This window comes from Armigeres subalbatus, chromosome 1 (assembly GCF_024139115.2).
Source record: "Armigeres subalbatus isolate Guangzhou_Male chromosome 1, GZ_Asu_2, whole genome shotgun sequence".
Lineage (NCBI taxonomy): Eukaryota > Metazoa > Arthropoda > Insecta > Diptera > Culicidae > Armigeres > Armigeres subalbatus.
This window is the reverse complement of record NC_085139.1, coordinates 306,848,743-306,863,311: the sequence shown is the minus strand read 5'-3', so window position 1 is coordinate 306,863,311 and position 14,569 is coordinate 306,848,743. Positions and strand designations below refer to the sequence as shown.

At 43.2% G+C, this 14,569-nt stretch overlaps 1 protein-coding gene across 1 annotated transcript in view; it reads right to left on the bottom strand.

Annotated features, from left to right (window-relative positions):
• Nucleotides 1-14,569, bottom strand: part of LOC134207880 (partitioning defective 3 homolog) — a 449,770-nt gene that overhangs the window by 136,797 nt on the left and 298,404 nt on the right. The window lies entirely within an intron of this gene.

Below are 14,569 nucleotides of genomic sequence, written 5' to 3'. Positions count from 1 at the left end.
TTATTGGACGACTTCCTCTCTGTTACAGTTTGAGATATTGTGTGGAGCAGAAATTCGGCTTCCAATGTAGTGCGCGCGCCGCCTATGAAAAACAAGCGCTCATGCTGACCTGGAAAAGTGCGTCTATTATTCGCCTCGATTATTGGCGTCACAATCCAGGCGTTCGTATACGACTTATAGTTTGTTGTTGATGTTGTTTTCGCAGTGAGCTCCTATCCGTTGCCAACGATCGTCGATCTTTTACGCAGATGATGATCTTTTTAGCTCTGGAGGACACTACCCGAATTGGTATAGATTGAAAGTAATTACGTAGAGGAGAATCGTTACTCCAAATGCTAGTCCTTCTGAAGAAAGTAATCACTCGTTCTTCAGAAAAAATATTTTAAGCTCTTTTTAGTGGAATGTATTCAATCATCTAAGACGAGTTAAGTAACTCCATTTAATTCCACCAATTATTTCGATATCTTTGCAGATACGTATTTCGACCACAACTGTGTGGTCGTCTTCAGTGTCTTGTACTCACTGTCGAGTCAAGTACGGGACACTGATGACGACCACACAGTTGTGGTCGAAATACGTATCTACAAAGATATCAAAATAATTGGTGGAATTAAATGGAGTTACTAAATTCGTCTTAGACACTTGTTCTTATTAGAGAAACCATTTTTTTAAAACTCAAAGAATGCTAGAAATAATAATTTAAAACCCTAGATAAATCGATCTAATGAAGCGCTCGATTTTTTGTCACATGTAATTTTAAAAAACAGCATCCGATAAAAAAAAATGAGATTACAAATTTTCAAAGAGTCCCCCGAGTAGAAGGTGATTTGAATTTACACAATTCGACGTTGTGGAAAACTAACAAGATAAAACATGATTGAAAATAATGGGAAAAAACAAGAGCATGAGCAACTGAGAAGAAAACAAGTAACTTCCTTTGAAGAAGGCGATAAACTCCTGTAAAAAGTCATTAAAGTAAGAAAGTCGAGTCAAGTACGAAACACTGAAGACGCCCTCACAGTTGAGGTAGAAAAACATATCTGTAAAGATACCAAAACGTAGTGGAATTTAATGGAAAGTACTAAACTCATCTTAGACAGTTGAAGACATTTCACTATAAGAGCTTAAATATTTTTTTTCCATTAAAATGAAGTCTTCAAATCTCTGGAAGTCATTATAACCAAATTCAGTTTTCGATTGTTGCTCTTTTCACAGCAGCAACAGATCTTGGCATTTTCACACGCCTTTGGCATTCTTAGATAGCTAAGACATTATTTGCAGAATTACATCCGTTGCTTGATCTCTCGAAATTTATCTAATATCATCAGGTTGAAGATTTGGTCTGTTGTTGGTCGACCCTCATGAAAAAATGCTTGCCATTCGCCGACAAATGGCTCCTCAACTGCCATAATCTGGAAGTTGGAAAGCCCCTTATCTAAAGTTAGTTATACGCAATTTCACAATTTTAGCGTTAGCGAGTTGTTTTCATCACACTTTTAAAGGAGAAATGGAAAACTGGTATGTAGCATTTTGGCGCATACATCACTTTTCAGCCTCTAAAAATGAAACGCAACGCGTTTAGAAGAGTTTTTTTTACTTCGCGTTTCGACTATCTTCTCATTTCAGTTTCATTGTCATCGTTCAACATCATTCGACCTGGATTTGTATTATCCAACCGTATTACAACAAAATAGCTTAATTTGGAGAAAATATGATTTGGTAGTTCGCTACGAAATATGGAATTTTGGAAACCAATTACCCAAAATGTGTTGGCACTAGGAAGGTTTATTTTAAACAGGAAATATATTTTACATAGAAGATAAAAGCAGATGACTAAAAACCATCTCTTAGAAAGCTACTCCAAAAAGCTGAGGAGTCTGATTCCATTGGAAGGAAAGCAATTTCGCACAGCTGATGAACCATTTTGAAAGCTGGAGAAGTTTCTTTTTAAAGTCGAGTCAAGTACGAGACACTGAAGACGACCTCACAGTTGAGGTCGAAATACGTATTTGCAAAGATAACAAAACGTAGTGGAATTGAATGGAAAGTACTAAAATCGTCTTAGACGGTAGTCAAGGAAAGCTGTCAAAAGTAACCTTTCGCCAAAAACTTTGAAAACTTCCACCAGAAGCTTGAAAAGCTACCATCAAAAGTATTGAAAGCTTTCAACAGAACCCACCAGAAGCTTGGAAAGCTACCAGCAGTATGCTTTCGCCAGAAGCTTAGAAGCTTCCTTCAGCTTAAAAAGCTTCCGCAAGGAGCTTGGAAAGCTACGACCAGAAGTTTGGAATGCTAGCGTCAGAAACCCCTAAAGAAAAGCTTTAGAAACATAGAAAGCATTCAACAGAAATCTGAAAATCTTCTACCAGAAGCTTGGAAAGCTTCCGCAAGAAATTTGGAGAGCTTCGGAAAGCTCCCACCAAAAGCTTGGAAAACTTCCAACCGATGATTGGAAGGTTTTCGCCAAAAGCTTGGAAAGCTTTAAACATAAGACTGAAAGTTCTCCACCAGAAGGTTGGAAAGCTTCAACCAGAAACTAAAAAAGCTTCCACCAGATGCTTCGGAAGCTTCTACCAGAAGCTTGGAAAGCTTTCACCTGAACCTTTTAAAGCTTCAAACAGAAGATTTGAAAGATTCCACCGAAAACTTGAAAAACTTTTGCCAAAAGCTTGGAAAGCTGTCAACAGAAGATTGGAAAGCTTCCGGCAGATGCTTGTCAAGCTTCCGCCAAATGCTTGGCAAGCTTCTTTCAGAAGTTCGGAAAGCTTCCGACAGAAGCTTGGAAAAGTTCCACCAGATTCTAGGGAAGCTTTTCCAAAATCATGAAAAGCTTGGAAAACTATCTTTGAAGGCTTGGAAAGCTTCCACCAGTAGCTTCGAGAGCATTCTCCATGAGTCTGTAAAGCTTCCTCCATATGTTTCAAAAGCTTCCACCAGAAGCTTGGAGAGCTTCCTACAGAAGCTTGGGAAGCTTCCTACAGAAGTTTGTGAAGCTTCCCACAGAAGCTTGGGAAGCTTCCTACAGAAACTTGGAAAGCTTCCTACAGAAGTTTGGAAAGCTTCCTATAGAAGCTCGGAAAGCTTCTTACTGAAGCTCGAAAAGCTTCCTACATAAGCTGGAAAAGCTTCCTACATGAGCTGGGAAAGCTTCCTACATAAGCTCGGAAAGCTTCCTACCTAAACTTGGAAAGCTTCGTACTGAAACTCGGAAAGCTTCCTACAGAAGCTCGGAAAGCTTCCTACAGAAGCTCGGAAAGCTTCCTACAGAAGCTCGGAAAGCTTCCTACAGAAGCTCGGAAAGCTTCCTACAGAAGCTCGGAAAGCTTCCTACAGAAGCTCGGAAAGCTTCCTACAGAAGCTCGGAAAGCTTCCTACAGAAGCTTGGAAAGTTTCCACCAGAAGCTTGGAAAGCTTCCACCAGAAGCTTGGAAAGCTTCCACCAGAAGCTTGGAAAGCTTCCACCAGAAGCTTGGAAAGCTTCCACCAGAAGCTTAGAAAGCTTGCACCAGAAGCTTGAAAAGCTTCCACCAGAAGCTTGGAAAGCTTCCTCCAGAAGCTTGCAAAGCTACCACCAGAAGCTTGGAAATCATCCACCAGACGCTTCAAAAGTTTTCACCAGAAGTTCGGGAAGCTTTCGCCAGAAGCTGGGAAAGCTTTCACCGAAAGATTAGGAAGCTTCCTACAGAAGCTCGGAAAGCTTCTGTCAAATGCTCACGCCAGAATCTTGGAAATCATGAAAAGATTGCAAAATTTTCTTTAAAAGCTTGGAATTTATTTTTAAAACTTTGAATTTTTTTAAAAGCTTGGAAAATTTTTCTTTGAGAGCTTGGAAAAACTTCGTTAAAAGCTTGGAAAAATTCCTGTAAAAACTAGGAAAATTTTCTTTAAAAGATTGGAAAGCTGCCTCCATAAGCTCCACCAGAAGCTAGGAAAGCTCCCCAGAAGCTTGGAAAGCTTCCTACAGAAGCTTGGAAAGCTTCCTACAGAAGCTTGGAAAGCTTCCTACAGAAGCTTGGCAAGCTTTCACCAGAAGCTTGGAAAGCTTCCACCAGAAGCTTGGAAAGCTTCCACCAGAAGCTTGGATAGCTTCCACCAGAAGCTTGGATAGCTTCCACCAGAAGCTTGGAAAGCTTCCACCAGAAGCTCGAAAAGCTTCCACCAGAAGCTTGGAAAGCTTCCACAAGAAGCTTGGAAAGCTTCCACCAGAAGCTTAGAAAGCTTCCTCCAGAAGCTTGGAAAGCTTCCACCAGAAGCTTGGAAAGCTTCCACCAGAAGCTTGGAATGCTTCCACCAGAAACTTGGAAAGCTTCCCCCAGAAGCTTGGAAAGCTTCCCCCAGATGCTTGGAAAGCTTCCTCCAATACCTTTGAAAGCTTCTACTAGATGCATTGAAAGCTTCTACTAGATGCTTGGAAAGCTTGGAAAGCTTCCACCAGAAGCTTGGAAAGCTTGGAAAGCTTCCACCAGAAGCTTGGAAAGCTTGAAAAGCTTCCTACAGAAGCTTGAAAAGCTTCCTACAGAGGCTTGCAAAGCTACAGAGAAGCTTCCCAGAAGCTGCTTCCTACAGAGCTTGGAAGCTTCCACAGCTTCCCACAGAGCTTAGGCTTCCCACAGAGCTTCCCACAGAAGCTTGGGCTTCCACAGAAGCTCCCACAGAGCTTGGTGCTTCCCACAGAAGCTTAAGCTTCCCACAGAAGCCTGGCTTCCCACAGAAGCTTGGCTTCCCACAGAGCTTGGAAGCTTCCCACAGAAGCTTGGAAGCTTCCTGCAGAGCTTAGGCTCCCACAGAAGCCAAGCTTCCCAGAAAGCTTCCCACAGAGCTTGGGCTTCCCACAGCTGGAAAGCTTCCTACAGAAGCTTGGAAAGCTTCCTACAGAAGCTTGGAAAGCTTCCTACAGAAGCTTGGAAAGCTTCCTACAGAAGCTTGGAAAGCTTCCACCAGAAGCTTGGAAAGCTTCCACCAGAAGCTTGGAAAGCTTCCACCAGAAGCTTGGAAAGCTTCCACCAGAAGCTTGGAAAGCTTCCACCAGAAGCTTGGAAAGCTTCCCCTAGAAGCTTGGAAAGCTTCCACCAGAAGCTTGAAAAGGGGAAGCCAGAAGCTGGGAAAGCTTTCGCCGAAAGATTAGGAAGCTTCCTACAGAAGCTCGGAAATCTTCTGTCGAATGCTCACGCCAGAATCTTGGAAATCATGAAAAGACTGCAAAATTTTCTTTAAAAGCTTGGAAAGCTTCCACCAGAAGCTTAGAAAGCTTAACCCAGAAGCTTGGAAAACTTCCACCAGAAGCTTGTAAAGCGTCCTCCAGAAGCTTGGAAAGCTTCCTCCAGAAGCTTGAAAAGCTTCCCCCGGAAGCTTGGAAAGCTTTTCCCAGAAGCTTGGAAAGCTTCCACCATAAGCTTTGAAAGCTTGAACTAGATGTTTTGAAAGCTTGAACTAGATGTTTTGAAAGCTTGAACTAGATGTTTTGAAAGCTTGAACTAGATGTTTTGAAAGCTTGTACTAGATGTTTTGAAAGCTTCCACCAGAAGCTTGAAAAGCTTTCACCAGAAGCTTGGAAAGCTTTCATTAGAAGCTTGGAAAGCTTCCTACAGAAGCTTGGAAAGCTTCCTACAGAAGCTTGGAAAGCTTCCTACAGAAGCTTGGAAAGCTTCCTACAGAAGCTTGGAAAGCTTCCTACAGAAGCTTGGAAAGCTTCCTACAGAAGCTTGGAAAGCTTCCTACAGAAGCTTGTAAAGCTCCTACAGAAGCTTGCAAAGCTCCCACAGAAGCTTCTGTAAAGCTTCCCACAGAGCTTGCAGCTCCCACAGAAGCTTGTGCTTCCCACAGAAGCTTTGCAAAGCTCCCACAGAGCTTGCAAAGCCCACAGAAGCTTGTAAAGCTTCCTACAGAAGCTTGTAAAGCTTCCTACAGAAGCTTGTAAAGCTTCCTACAGAAGCTTGTAAAGCTTCCTACAGAAGCTTGTGAAGCTTCCTACAGAAGCTTATGAAGCTTCCTACAGAAGCTTGTGAAGCTTCCTGCAGAAGCTTGTGAAGCTTCCTACAGAAGCTTGTGAAGCTTCCTACAGAAGCTTGTGAAGCTTCCTACAGAAGCTTGTAAAGCTTCCTACAGAAGCTTGTAGAGCTTCCTACAGAAGCTTGTAAAGCTTCCTACAGAAGCTTGTAAAGCATCCTACAGAAGCTTGTAAAGCTTCCTACAGAAGCTTGGAAAGCTTCCACCAGAAGCTTGAAAAGCTTCCTGCACGAGCTTAGCAATCTTCCTACATAAGCTTAGGAATCTTTCTACAGAAGCTTAGCAAGCTTCCTACAGAAGCTTAGAAAGCTTCCTACAGAAGCTTAGAAAGCTTAATACAGGAGCTTAGAAATCTTTCTGCAGGAGCTTAGAAAACTTCCTGCAGTAGCTTAGAAAGCTTCCTGCAGGAGCTTAGAAAGCTTCCTACAGGAGCTTGGAAAGCTTCCTACAGGAGCTTGGAAAGCTTCCTACAGGAGCTTGGAAAGCTTCCTACAGGAGCTTGGAAAGCTTCCTACAGGAGCTTGGAAAGCTTCCTACAGGAGCTTGGAAAGCTTCCTACAGGAGCTTGGAAAGCTTCCTACAGGAGCTTGGAAAGCTTCCTACAGGAGCTTGGAAAGCTTCCTACAGGAGCTTAGAAAGCTTCCACCAGAAGCTTGGAAAGCTTCCTACAGGACCTTAGAAAGCTTCACAGGAGCTTGGAAAGCTTCCTCCAGGAGCTTGGAAAGCTTCCTCCAGGAGCTTGGAAAGCTTCCTCCAGGAGCTTGGAAAGCTTCCTCCAGGAGCTTGGAAAGCTTCCTCCAGGAGCTTGGAAAGCTTCCTCCAGGAGCTTGGAAAGCTTCCTCCAGGAGCTTGGAAAGCTTCCTCCAGGAGCTTGGAAAGCTTCCACAGGAGCTTGGAAAGCTTCCTGCAGGAGCTTGGAAAGCTTCCACAGGAGCTTGGAAAGCTTCCTGCAGGAGCTTGGAAAGCCTTCACAGGAGCTTGGAAAGCTCTTGCAGGAGCTTGGAAAGCTTCCTCCAGAAGCTTGGAAAGCTTCCTCCAGCAGCTTGGAAAGCTTCCTCCAGCAGCTTGGAAAGCTTCCTCCAGCAGCTTGGAAAGCTTCCTCCAGCAGCTTGGAAAGCTTCTTACAGGAGCTTGGAAAGCTTCCTGCAGGAGCTTGGAAAGCTTCCTCCAGGAGCTTGGAAAGCTTCCTCCAGGAGCTTGGAAAGCTTCCTCCAGGAGCTTGGAAAGCTTCCTCCAGGAGCTTGGAAAGCTTCCTCCAGGAGCTTGGAAAGCTTCCTCCAGGAGCTTGGAAAGCTTCCTCCAGGAGCTTGGAAAGCTTCCTCCAGGAGCTTGGAAAGCTTCCTCCAGGAGCTTGGAAAGCTTCCTTCAGGAGCTTGGAAAGCTTCCTACAGGAGCTTGGAAAGCTTCCTACAGGAGCTTGGAAAGCTTCCTACAGGAGCTTGGAAAGCTTCCTACAGGAGATTGGAAAGCTTGCTACAGGAGCTTGGAAAGCTTCCTACAGGAGCTTGGAAAGCTTCCTAAAGGAGCTTGGAAAGCTTCCTAAAGGAGCTTGGAAAGCTTCCAACAGGAGCTTAGAAAGCTTCCTACAGGAGCTTAGAAAGCTTCCTACAGGAGCTTAGAAAGCTTCCTACAGGAGCTTAGAAAGCTTCCTACAGGAGCTTAGAAAGCTTCCTACAGGAGCTTAGAAAGCTTCCTACAGGAGCTTAGAAAGCTTCCTACAGGAGCTTAGAAAGCTTCCTGCAGGAGCTAGAAAGCTTCCTACAGGAGCTTAGAAAGCTCCTACAGGAGCTTAGAAAGCTTCCTACAGGAGCTTAGAAAGCTTCCTACAGGAGCTTAGAAAGCTTCCTACAGGAGCTTAGAAAGCCTACAGGAGCTAGAAAGCTACAGGAGCTTAGAAAGCTTCTTACAGGAGCTTAGAAAGCTTCTACAGGAGCTTAGAAAGCTTCCTACAGGAGCTTAGAAAGCTTCTTACAGGAGCTTAGAAAGCTTCCTACAGGAGCTTAGAAAGCTTCCTACAGGAGCTTAGAAAGCTTCCTACAGGAGCTTAGAAAGCTTCCTACAGGAGCTTAGAAAGCTTCCTACAGGAGCTTAGAAAGCTTCCTACAGGAGCTTAGAAAGCTTCCTACAGAAGCTTAGAAAGCTTCCTACAGGAGCTTAGAAAGCTTCCTACAGGAGCTTAGAAAGCTTCCTACAGGAGCTTAGAAAGCTTCCTACAGGAGCTTAGAAAGCTTCCTACAGGAGCTTAGAAAGCTTCCTACAGGAGCTTAGAAAGCTTCCTACAGGAGCTGAGACAGCTTCCTACGGGAGCTTAGAAAGCTTCCTACAGGAGCTTAGAAAGCTTCCACCAGAAGCCTGGAAAGCTTCCACCAGAAGCCTGGAAAGCTTCCATCAGAAGCTTGGAAAGGTTCCACCAGTAGCTTGGAAAGCTTCCACCAGAAGTTTGGGAAGTTTCCACCAGAATCTTGGAAAGCTTCCTACAGAAGCTTGGAAAGCTTCCTACCGATGCTTGGAAGGCCTTCTACAGAAGCTTGGAAAGGTTCCTACATTAGCTTGGAAAGCTTCCTACAGAAGCTTGGAAAGCTTCCTACAGAAGCTTGGAAAGCTTCCTACAGAAGCTTGGAAAGCTTCCAGAAGATTAGAATGCTTCCTACAGAAGCTTGGGAAGGTATCTCTATAAGCTTGAAAAGCAGCTTGGAAAGCTTCCTACAAAAGCTTGAAAGTCAAAAGCTGCGAAAGTTTCCACCGGAAACTTGGACTTGGAAAACCTCCGCTCGAAAAGCTTGCACAAGAAGCATGGAGACCTTCCACCAGAAGCTTGGAAAACATCCATAAAAACATTGAAAAGCTTCCTCCAAAAGATTGCAATGCTTCCGCCCGAATCAATGGCATTAAATCATCAGACATGATTTCTTCAATTAACACGATTACCTTCAAATGAAAAAAAAATAATTGTAAACTAAGAATAGGGACATGGCAGGTATTTCCGTCCATCGCCGTAGGGGCTAAAACCAACCAAAGCAATCTCCATTTGCTAGAACTCCACTACACTGGATTCTGTTTTTACGCGATTTACATTTTCTCAATTTTCCACTCATCCTAAATGTTAAACGTATATTAATTATCATGTGATTTTTCTTTGATTTATTCTGGATTTTTTGAAACATGTTGCGAAGAGTTTGGTGGCAAATTGAAGTCATACGATCAAAAATACGAGCGAAAAAAAAATCGTGTAAAAACAAAATCCTGTGTATATCAGAACGTTTCTCCTGAGCTTACGATTTGGTATCCGTGGTTTGGCAAAAAAGTCTCGTTTATTAGTTTTCGAAGCTATGACGAAAGGACGAAAATGCCTGTCTTAACCCTAAATCTGTTAAAATTGTAAGACAACATTTAACTATAGAAAATACAACAACATGAATTCATGAACAGCTGTCTTTTTATATCACTATATACTGAAATTGTATTACCCACTATTGGCCCTCATGCTAAAGCTGGGCTGACTTCTGAGTAACACAAATAGAGTTCGAGACGCTCGATGAAAAGGGGGTATTATCATTCCATCATTGTTCATCGAAGCGATTAAACAAAAATAGACTTAGACTTATACTAGAACCTGTCAATAAACAACGTAATAAGCAACTTATTTAGCAAAACATTGCTCCATCGCTCATACATATGACGACAGCGATGTTTGTTTGAAAACAACGATCTTGATTCTATATATTATGCGAGGGGCCTGTTTCAATTTCGCAACAATGTGCTGTACGCGAAGTTTTTTTTAGAAAATCCGTTCCAACCTGCAGGTAATTTGCAGTGCATGCGCTACAGAAGAAAGTTCGAAAAACTGGGCCATCTGAGCACGTTCGTTTTGAACAGTTGACGAATAGTCAGTAAGAATCGGGATGCTAATACTTCATTACGATTGTGATAAGAATATTTGGCAATATTATTAGATCGTAAGCGTGACTCTGATTAAACTTTTAGCCAAAAAACCTGAGGATCCATTATGTTATTTCGATTTTATATATCTTATTGTTTATCTCATCCACCCCTGCATATTAAAATTTCCACAGTTTTATGACGAATTGTCAGCAATATTTTGTGAAAACAACATGAAGCTACGACTGGAAAACTTCGTTCTATAGATAGAAGATCACATTGAGCTGGAAAAGCTAGATTAACTTGAACGTAAACAGTTTGAGTTATTTACAGACTACAGCGCCTCTTTCTGAATCATTCGATTTCACAATAGAAAATCATAACACCAACGCAATAGCAGTACCCCCCTTCATTGATAGTGTCCACGGAAAGATTGCAATCAGTGTTCGACGTATCGGTTCTGTCCGGAGCAAACAACATCGTATTGCGCCCCATAACAGATGCCGCGCGACTCTATCAATCAGTTGGTTATCAGATGATGAAGAGGGTGATTTACACGCGACGAGAATTCTCCCGGGATGAGGAACTAACGGGGAGATGCGAAAATACGAAAGAAGGCGTGTCGGCAGTCGGTGATAAGTAAATTTGAAATTGTCGTTGCAGCTTGAAGATACATTCCGCTATCATTTTAATTAATGGAACCCAGTGACGCAAGTGGGTGGATAAACAGAATGTATTTGGGAATGAAAACAATTTGTTTTTTAACCTTTCTGGGACTGAAGTAAAGTTATTTTTCCTGAACTAAGAAATTATTACATGATAGTGTAAAAAACTAAACATGTACAATTCTCTGGTTTTCTTCTGATTATGTCCCACTTTTTCTCACTTCTTCACCGTTGAGATCTTTGCGATTGCAGTTATTTCGGACTAGTCTTCTAGATCATCAAGAAGATCTTGCCTACTTCTTTTATCATAATACATCCTTTCCCTCGTGAGTTCCATTCACCCAGAATGGACACCACTTTTCCGTCATCCTCCGTTATCTGTTACGTAACACGTCATAATCATTCGCAGCAATTAATAACCGAGGCATATGCACACACAAACGTGCGTCATTCATCGCCTCCGCCATTCTCAACAGTAGTTCATCAATCACAGAAAAACCGAGATTTCGCCGAGTTTGCTCCCGATTAGCAGACAGTCGCAACCGCCGCAGTTCTGTCCTGACTTTTTGCACTTTTCTATACGGGGGGTAGATTTGCGCCTCCGCACTGGCTGGATCGATCCAGTTTTCGTTGCCTCGGAAGCGCCATCCTCGTCCAACCAGAGCGCGATAATGCGGAGCACTTTGTTTGGCCACTGAGACCGCACGGGTCGCAGTCACCGGAGTCGTAACATATACAATTTTTTTTATTATTTGAAAAAAAGTATCAAGGAATATGACTGAAATAGAGAGCAATCGTGAGAACTGACAGTGATTCAGCGGATCTCAATGCTGGAACCTTAGGAGCAACGCTGCATCATTCATCATATTCTGGGCCAACATAATATCACAAATATTGAAAGGTTCGGGATTTGAGGGATCTTCATCTGACAAAAGTAAGTATACAGCAATTGTGAGAACAGCCGCCTGCCAACGAGAAAGCTGTTATCAGCTATTCAGGCGAGTCGGGTCATGCTGTCAAACGAAAATAACATTTTGGCAATCAATTTCGAAGCACTTGTTTTCCGCCAGCGGTGTATCTGGTGACTTGCTTTCTTGTGATTGCGATTAGCAACAATGGAACTAGTATCAGTCGGTTGTTTGTTGCCATTAGTTATAAAGCATGACAAAGCTGGTAAATGATTAGTAATTTAGATTTCGTATCAGGGTGTGGTCGAGAGATTAAATACAAGTGGATATGTTTGGATTATTACCTTTAGGTGTTTGAAACAATTTTGGACAATATTCCTTCATTATGGCCTACTTATCCCCCATAACGCTGGGAAGACAGCTTTGCGTGGTGTGTGTTACGGTGTAAGATCTACCACGGTCACATTGTCAGCTACAGGCAAATCCAGACCAATCACAGAAGGTATCCCGCAGTGGTTCAATCCGTTGCTGTGGAACGTGATGTACGATGGCGTGCTGGGGTTGAAGCTCCCGCCAGGAGTCAAGTTAGTGGGATTCGCCGATGACATAACCATGGCCATGTACAGAGAGTCCATCGAGGAGATCGAATTGACTGCAGCCTATTCGATCAGTCTAGTTGAGGAATGGTTGCGCAGCAAGGAGCTACTGTTGGCGCTTCATAAAACGGAGATAATAGTCGTCAACAACCGCAGATCGGTAGCAGGGGGCGACGATAAGAGTTAGCGGCTGCATTACTTCCAAAAGATTTCATAAACAATTGGGGGTGATGCTCGACGATAGGTTGAGTTACAAAAGTCATGTCAAGTCCAAGCCGGGCCAACGGTTAAGCCGAATGGCTCAAGTGCAAAAATAAGTTAATCGGAATAGGCTAGATCCATCGCCGGGGACCAGTTGAGTAGATCGTGGCGCTTGAATGTACCGGCTTCGGGTCGTCGGAGCACCATGAAGCGATCTCCACCCGGCTGAATCTAGGATAGTATGTGACAACTCAATTGAGAATGCCTTGTTCTTGTTGCTTTTTGTCGGTTGCTTTGACGAGGTGGTCGCCAGTGCAGCCAAAGTAATTTTTTTACAAAATCTTCCAAATATCATGTATCAAAACTTGATGTTTTTCTTTCCGTTCCATCCATTATTTATGTAAGAGAAGCGAAAGACTAACAGAGAGAAGTTTTCGCTAATTAAAATATGACTTCGAGATCGAAAATGACAGAAAGATGATTGGTAATGCTCAAAATCAACAGTACCGGGGCTTCTTTTAACTCTGGGGCTACTTTGGATTTTTGATTTTATAGAAAAACTAAATAAAAAAATATGAAATTTGAAACAGAAAGTGGTCATTCAACTGTCAACAAGACATTCGATCGATGATAACGACAATTTAATAGTAAATCACGCTGTAATTTTTGTTTCAAAATGTCCAAAATAGCCCCCGATTTGTCAAAAGAAGCCCCGCACGACGGTAAACGGTATTACTGTAAAAAACTCAAAAGCCTCTGTTTGGACAACGCTGCTTTTTATATATTATATCGGCGCAGAGCCCTAATGATTTTTTGTGGATTATCTCTTTCTGTATGCCAATCAGTGTTCGACGTATCGGTTCTGTCCGGAGCAAACAACATCGTATTGCACCCCATAACAGATGCCGCGCGACTCTATCAATCAGTTGGTTATCAGATGATGAAGAGGGTAATTTACACGCGACGAGAATTCTCCCGGGATGAGGAACTAACGGGGAGATGCGAAAATACGAAAATACGCCTGCTTTCAAGAGGCTCGGAAGCATCCATTCAAGAGGCTCGGAAGCCTTCTTTTCTAGAGGCTCAGAACCCTCCTTTCAAGAAGCTCAAAAGCCTTCTTTTCGGAAGCCTTCTTTCAAGAGACTCGGAAGCATCCTGTCAAGATGCTCAAAAGCCTTCTTTTCGGAAGCCTCCTTTCAAGAGGCTCGGAAGCCTCTTTTCAATAGACTCGGAAGCCTCCTTTCAAGATGCTCAAAAGCCTTCTTTTCGGAAGCCTTTTTTTCAAGAGGCTCGGAAGCCTCCTTTCAAGAGGCTTGGAAGCCTCTTTTCAAGAGGTTCGGAAGCCTCCGTTCAAGAGGCTCGGAAGCCTCCTTTCAAGAGGCTCGGAAGCCTCCTTTCAAGAGGCTCGGAAGCCTCCTTTCAAAAGTCTCGGAAGCCTTCTTTCAAAAGGCTCGGAAGCCTTCTTTTCGGAAGCCTTCTTTCAAGAGGCTCGGAAGCCTTCTTTCAAGAGGCTTGGAAGCCTCCTTTCAAGAGGCTCGGAAGCCTTCTTTTCTAGAGGCTCAGAACCCTTCTTTCAAGAAGCTCAGAATCCTTCTTTTCGGATGCCTTCTTTCAAGAGGCTCGGAAGCTTTCTTTCAAGAGGCTTGGAAGCCTCCTTTCAAGAGGTTCGGAAGCCTCCTTTCAAGAGACTCGGAAGCTTCCTTTCAAGATGCTCAAAAGCCTTCTTTTCGGAAGCCTCCTTTCAAGAGGTTCGAAAGCCTCCTTTCAAGAGACTCGACAGCATCCTTTCAAAAGTCTCGGAAGCATTCTTTCAAGAGGCTCGGAAGCCTGCTTTCAAGAAGATCAAAAGTCCTTTCAAGAGACTCGACAGCATCCTTTCAAAAGTCTCGGAAGCATTCTTTGAAGAGGCTCAAAAGCCTCCTTCCAAGAAGATCAAAAGCATTCTTTTCTAGAGGCTCAAAAGCCTCCTTTTCTAGAGACTCAAAAGCTTCCTTTCAAGAGGCTCGGATGCATCCTTTCAAGACCCTTTCAAGAGGCTCGGAAGCCTCCTTTCAAGAGACTGGGAAACATCCTTTCAAGAGACTCGGAAGCATCCTTTCAAGAGGCTCGGAAACCTTCTTACAAAAGGATCGGAACCCTTCTTTTAAGAAGCTCAAAAATCCCTCTCAAAAAGCTCAAAAGCCTCCTTTGAAGAGGCTCGGAAGCCTCCATTCAAGAGACTCGGAAGCCTTCTTACAAAAGGATCGGAAACCTCCTTTCAAGAAGCTCAAAAGCCTTCTTTTCTAGAGCCTCAAAAGCCTCCTTTCAAGAGGCT